We start from the raw sequence: 7,384 nt of genomic DNA, 5'->3' as shown, positions 1-7,384 counted from the left end.
GAGTAGCCTTCATGCCCAGCTCAGAGCTCAGTGTGGGGCTTGAACTCATGACCCCTCATGATCAAGACCTGAACTGAGATCAAGAGTCAGACGCTTAATTGACTGAGCCGCCCAGGCACCCTTTTAATAGTTTTTTTTTAATAGTTTTTTTTTTAAGTTTTTTTTTCAACGTTTTTTATTTATTTTGGGGACAGAGAGAGACAGAGCATGAACGGGGGAGGGGCAGAGAGAGAGGGAGACACAGAATCGGAAACAGGCTCCAGGCTCTGAGCCATCAGCCCAGAGCCCGACGCGGGGCTCGAACTCACGGACCGCGAGATCGTGACCTGGCTGAAGTCGGACGCTTAACCGACTGCGCCACCCAGGCGCCCCTTTAATAGTTTTTTTAATCTCATTGCTATACAACCCTAAACAATGTATTTTTTTAGTTTTTCTTGCGTCTGAGCTCTTGAACCATACCTTATGTCATCTGTGACTTGCTTTCCTCGCTCAATGTGAGTTCTAAGATTCAGCCATAGGGGTAGCCCCACTTATCCTGTTTTTGCTACTATGCTACCTTCCGTTGTCAGAATATACCACACTTTCTTTATCTTACCTGCTCATGGACGGCAGGTTGTTTCTGGTTTTCTGCTCTGATGAATGACGCCGTCCTGGCATTCCCCGCATGTGTTCCTTGCGTAACTCCCTGGTAAACCAGCATCCCAGTGATCGTCCGGCCACCCGCGTGCCTCCCCTGTGCGTGCTCGTGTCTGAGTGCTCAGGGTGTTTCTGTGGATCTTCTACCCCGCCTTTGTTACTTAATTTTTTACTTTATTTTATTACTTTACTTATTATTTTAAGACACTGACTTTATTACTTTAGTGTTAAAGTAAGTCTTGATGTCTGGTGAGCGAATCTTCCTATCTTGTTCCTCTTCTCCCAGAGTCAGCTTGTCGAGTTCCAAGGGGGAAAAACCAGTAAGAATTCCATGGTTATGCTATAACCAACAATTGATATCTTTACTGACTTCTCCAAAATGTCCACATGGGGTCACTCTCCTAGTACTTAGGTCACTCTCTGGGCGTTTAGGAATTTTTCTTAATTGTGGCAAAATACCCATAAAAGTTACCATCTTAACCTTTTTTTTTAAGTAGGCTCCAAGCCCGACGCAGGGTAAAAAGATCACTCCACTGACTGAGCCACCCAGGCACCCCCCATCTTAACCATTTCTAAGTGTAGAGTTCCATAGTGTCAACAATACTCAACATTATGCAGCCATAATCATCATGTGTTTAGGTACTTTTGCAAAATAATTGTTCTTTTAAAGTTCTTTCATATCTTTTTTTCCCCAGTTTTATTGAGAAATAGTTGACATACCTCACTGTATGGCTTAGGAGGTACATACAGCATGATGGTTTGACACATATATTGTGAAACGATCACAGTAGAGTTCAGCTAACAATCATCTTCTCATATAAATACAATAAAAAGAAAAGCAGGAAGAAAAGAAGAAAGAAAAATAATTTTCTCCTGGTGGTGGGAATGCTTAGGATCTACTCTCTTGAGAACCTTCCTGTCTGTCACACAGTGGCGTTGACTATGGTCGTCATGTTGTACATTGCATCTCTAGGAGGTCAGTATCTTATAACTGGGATTTTGTGCCTTTTGGCCCTTTCCTCCAATTCTCCTTCCTCCCACTTTCGTATCTTTTGTTAGATTTTTTTTCCTTTGGTATTTCATGTTTACAGAAGTTCTTTTGTGACAGATAATACACACATGAAAGGGCATAAAATATAAACGTATGGCTTAATATATAATTATGAAGGAAGAACACATGGACCCACTACCCAGGCCAAGAAAAAATATGCCAGCATCCCCAGAAGCCACAAATGCCTTCCCAGCCAAACCCCTCTCCCTCCACCCAGTCATCCATCCATCCATCCATCATCCATCTGTCCACCCATCCACCCACCCATTGAGCCATCCGCCCATCCATCCATCCATCCATCCATCCATCTCTGGGTATTTCAGAGCTTCCTTGGTCTATTTGTCTATCCCTGTGTAAAACCCACACTATCTTTATTATACACACATTGACTTCTTTGAAAATTCCTTCCTTTGCTTTTCTTTGGTTTTACCACTTAAGCACATATTCCCCAAAACCCTAGTTTAGTTTCTGAACTTTGTACAAATAGAATAACACCCTTTGAATTCTTTTGTATTTTGCTTTTGTTATTTAACAGTATGCTTGTAAATTATTCACCTTATTGTGAATAGCTGTAATGTGTTCATTTTTAATATTGTATAGTATTGATATAGTATCAATGAAATAAGTTGTGGATAAATACCATTACTTGCTTATCAATTATACTGATGGACAGTTGAGGGCTTCCCAGTTTGGGCTATTAAAAATAGTGCTGCTGTGAACATTCTTTTACATGTCTCATTGCATTCCTCTTTGTCAGGCATCATGTATCTGTCCATCCATCCATCCACCCATTCATCCATCCATTTATCCATCCACCCATTCATCTACTCACCTGTCCGTCCATCCATTCATCCATCCATCCTCTCATCCATTCATCCAGCCATCTCTGGGTGTTTCAGAGCTTCCTTGGTCTATTTGTCTATCCTTGTGCAAAACTCACACTTTCTTAATTATATATGCCTAATTATCCTAATTATATGTACAGTTTTATAAGTAGTCTCGATATCCTCCCACCTTGCTCTTCTTTAAGAGTCTCTTGGCTTTTCATGTTCGATGCTTACCTCAGCTGTGCATGATCCTTGCCTATCAGTTCATGTATAGGAGTGGGGCCTGGTGTGAGGCTCAGCCTGTAGTGTGAAACTGAAAACGCAGTGGGAGATTGAAATAAGAAAATGGTTTGCTGAAACACATCAAGAGTCCTATGGAAAACTTGTTGGAGATGTGCCTACAGAACCCCTAGATGGACAGGTTCAGTTGGCAGCTGGACAAATAAAGATCAGCGCTGGTCTGGGCGTTCCCCAGCGTGTTGGCGGAGGTCACTCACCCCAAGAAATCTAGCTGTCAAATGTGCCTCACCTCACCTGGCACATCTGTTTCCAGAACCCACCCTTCTCTCCCTGCACAGGATTATCGTCTTCGAGAAACATCAAGGTTAGCATAAGATTCTTTCTTAGGGGTTGAGGTTACAGGGGGGAATTGGGCTTGTGGTCAGTGTTTTTTTACCTTTCCTGACCTCTGCCTTTGCAGACAGATTTCTCAGTCAAGTTCATGGCTGGTGGAGAGAAGGAAACTCATTAGAACCTAATGTCCTTGGAAACATGGGCAGGGCTGGTGTGTGGAAATGAAATCTCAAACAGAGCAAGGCTACAGAAGAACACCCCATGTGTTCTCCATCCTAGAAGCTCTGTGGCTGAAAACCACCTGCTTCTTGTCCATTATTTCCGCCTTCCCCTCATCCAGGGGAGCACTGCCCACTGGAGTCTCTTCCCAACTGGAACGAGGAGTCTGGGCTGAGGAGTCCAGACTCTGTGCTGTTTCTGTAGTATTTTTCCACATGGAGATTTCGTGTACAGATAGAATCTATGCTCACTGTTCCATTTTCTACGTGGGTGCTCCAGAGAGTGTGGGCTTATGTATCTCTGACGAATAATAAGCAATAATGTGATGTTTGCACTCCCCAGACACTTCAAGATTTCCTGACTGTATCTATCTGTTTCCAGTGAACTGTGACTTCTGGTTTCCTCTCTGACTGTGCCCACATGGGCCTGGTAAAATTTGACTTCTTACCAAATCTCTCCCACACTCTCTGTATACGTAAGGTTTCTTCCCTAGTGTGTCTGATTTTAGCAAATTCCTTCCCACACTCTCCACCCTGGAAAGTCCCAAATTCTCTGATGTCCTCCCCTTCAATGCCTTGTTGGCATCCTGAGACTTCTCCCTTTGGGCCAGACTGAGTTCCATTTCTACAACACAGATGTGCACCAGGTGGTGACCCGCCACTGTGGGGGGGGGGGGGGGGGCAAGTTGGACAGTTCCCTGCCCGCCGCCCTCTGCCTTGACCTCCCAGTCAGTGCTGTTGGGGCCTCTGTGTCTCATGAACTTCTGCTTTGTCTTTCCAGCATCTTGGATGGAAGTGTCCTGCTGCTCCTCTCAGGCAAAGACACCCAGGCCAAGACCATTTCCTGCCCTGAAACTTGGGGCTCTCTGAGGAGAAAGCTTGGTGTACCTCGAGTTGTCCGAGGATGGGCACCTTGACAAGACTAGGAACGAATGATGAAGGTGGATTTTTGTCATCCAGAAACTCCCAAGGGTTTCTTCCTTCTCCCAGCTTCCTTCCCAGCACCTAGTTTTCCATTTTGCCTTCTGATTTTGTATATTTTACTCCCACCCAAAAAAAAAAACAAAAGGAAGGTCCCAAAACACGGTCTAAGAAAAAGTGGCCTGCTCTCCTTCTCAAAGCCTGAAAAATCACATTTTTCTGACCATTTGGATTCATTTCCGCAAGGACTTGTCGGGACCAAATGCAACATTTTCTGTAGAAAATACCTGCTTCGGGAGGGATCTGTTATGCCCGGTGGCCCTTCCATCTCTGTCTCACCTGGACTGGGAACTCTTCAAGGAAACATCCAGATTGGGGGCTTCCTTTCAGCAGGGATGATGGGAAGTCTTTTGATAAACTGCAATGATTTCCAGGCTGCCCCCCGCCCGCTGATGTACACACTGTTGGCTGCTCTCCTGGAAAATGGGGATTAAGCTACGGACAGAGACACAATCCCTGTAGTTAGTTTCCAGCCTTCCTCTGGGAAGTGTGGGAAATGCTGATGCCCACCTCAAGGGGTTCTGAGAGAGTCTGATGAGATAATGCAAGTAAAATGCTTAGGCTGGACTCGAGCACACAGCGAATGCCCAATCAGTGTTTTAGTTGCTATTATATGTTCGGGGGTGGGGGGGGCGGTGTTTGAAAGAGCATCTGTGGTTCAGGATTTCGACAACCACACTACCAAGATGCTGGAAAGCAGGTGCTGGGGGAAATAGGGCGGGGAGGAATGCAAGAATTCTAGAACGCTGGTCATGTCCCCATGTCGGTTTGGTTTAGCTCAGGGTGTTTTTCCACATCATTTATTAGGCAAACTTTTAAAATGAGAAACTGACATTCCCTTGCAGAGGCCGAGGGAGGAACTAGAAAGATTTCATTCCGCTCCACAGTCAGGCCTGTGAGGCCGAGAGCCCTCCAAACATGGCAGCTTTGGTATGGTTCGTTTTTATTTTTTTCTGTTTTATGTATTGGAATTATGTATAATATGTAAATATAAAATTATGCATAAAACCTTTTTTGGTTTTATTTAAAAATGTTTTTTAGGGGCACCTGGGTAGCTCAGTCAGTAGAGTGTCTGACTCTTCATTTTGGCTCAGGTCATGATCCCAGGGTCAGGGGATCGAGCCACCACTTCGGGCTCTGTGCTGAGCATGGAGCCTGCTTAAGGGTCAGTCTCTCTCTCTCTCTCCCCCTCTGGCCCTCTCCCCCACTCACATGTTCTGTCTCTCTCTCTTTCTCTCTCTAACAAAAAAAGATAATAAATAAAGATTTAAAAATAAAAATAGTTTTTAAAAGTTAGGTATAGCTAATTTAAATTTTTTTAATGTTTATTTATTTTTGAGAGAGAGAGAGACCGCAAGCAGGGGAGGGGCAGAGAGAGAGAGGGAGACACAGAATGTGAAGCAGGTTCCAGGCTCTGAGCTGTCAGCACAGAGTCAGATGCAGGGCTCAAATCCACGAACTGGGAGATCATGACCTGAGCCGAAGTTGGATGCGTAACCGACTGAGCCACCCAGGTGCCCCAAGTATAGCTAGTTAAATGGGAAACAACTGGCTTTGCCCCCGGAAGCCTGCGGAAAGGAAGGATAGGAAGAGGGAACTGGCTGCACAAGGGAGGCACAGGCCACTGTGGGGATGGCTCTCAGAGTGGCCCCGCTGAGACCGAGGAGGTTCACAGATCCACTCCACAAGCCTGTCAGGGCCACTCTCAGCTCTTTCGAACACTGAGCAAAACACTACCTGTTCTCAGAAATGGGAGAAAAAAATCGGTCTGGCTTGGGAAAGTCTGCACGCAAAACATTTTTAAAAATTTCAGTTGGAATGTTGCACACATCACAAGCGTCAATAGGTGTCAATAAAGCTGAATTTTAAACGACACCTGTATGAGTTTCCTGGAGCCGCCAGAACAACTTCCCATGAACTTGGGGGCTTCTAACCACAGAAATTCATGGTCTCAGAGTTCTGAAGTTTGGTAGCCTGAAGTCGAGGGATTCCGGAGGCTCCAGGGCAGGATCCCTCCTTGCCTCTCCCGGTGTCCTTGTGTTGTTCAAGGGGAATAAAGGTACTGATAAGAAACTTTGAAACAGTAAGCATGCATCTAAAATAAGAGAGAATGTCTACCATCTAAACTAGTAGAAGGAAGAAAATGGAAAAGAAAAACCTTCGATCCAAAACGTGAAAGAAGCACGGAAAAAGTGGAATAAAGAGAAAGTGTACACAATACTATGGCTGAAATCTAACAAGCATATCAATTATTATAATCCAAGTTAAAAGACTACTCCTGTCAAAGCACGAACATTGCCCGATTAGACCAAGAAAAACACGTAGTTACATGCTCTTTGCAAGACAAATAACTGACAAATAAGGATAAAGAAAGGTTGAAAGTAAAGGGACACACAAAGATTTATCAGGAAAATACTAACTGGAGGAAAGGTAGTGTAGCTGTAATACATCAGACAACAAAGATGTAAAGCAAAAAACACTTTTAAAGGTAAAGACAGCTACAACCTAACAGTATAAAAGTTCGACTCACCAGGAAAATATAACAGTTCTAAGCTTGGGTGCACGAATAAATTGTATTCAGTAAGGAAAGAATAAACATTTTTAAAACTTGAAGTATTTTTGACACACATTAAATTAGTTTCGGGTGTACAACATAGTGATTCGACAAGAATATACATTCTTTTTTTTTAATGTCTATTTATTTTCTGAGAGAGAGACAGACAGAGCATGAGCAGGGGAGGGGCAGAGAGAGAGGGAGACACAGAATCCCAAGCAGGCTCCAGGCTCCAAGCTATCAGCACAGAGCCCGACGTAGGGGCTTGAAACTCACGAACTGCGAGGTCATGACCAGAGCCAAAGTCGGATGCATAACCCACTGAGCCACCCAGGCGCCCCTAGGATATACATTCTTTATTTTTTTTTTCAATATATGAAATTTATTGTCAAATTGGTTTCCATAGGATATACATTCTTTAAAGCACACATGGAATATTTACAAAATTTCATCACAGTCTGACATTAAAAAAAAAAGTGCTAATGCACTGTTAAAGTTTTTAATGGCAAACAAATTCATTCTCTGATCAGAATAAAATTGTCAG

This window comes from Prionailurus viverrinus, chromosome E2, assembly GCF_022837055.1.
Source record: "Prionailurus viverrinus isolate Anna chromosome E2, UM_Priviv_1.0, whole genome shotgun sequence".
NCBI lineage: Eukaryota > Metazoa > Chordata > Mammalia > Carnivora > Felidae > Prionailurus > Prionailurus viverrinus.
Note: the sequence above shows the minus strand (reverse complement) of the source record.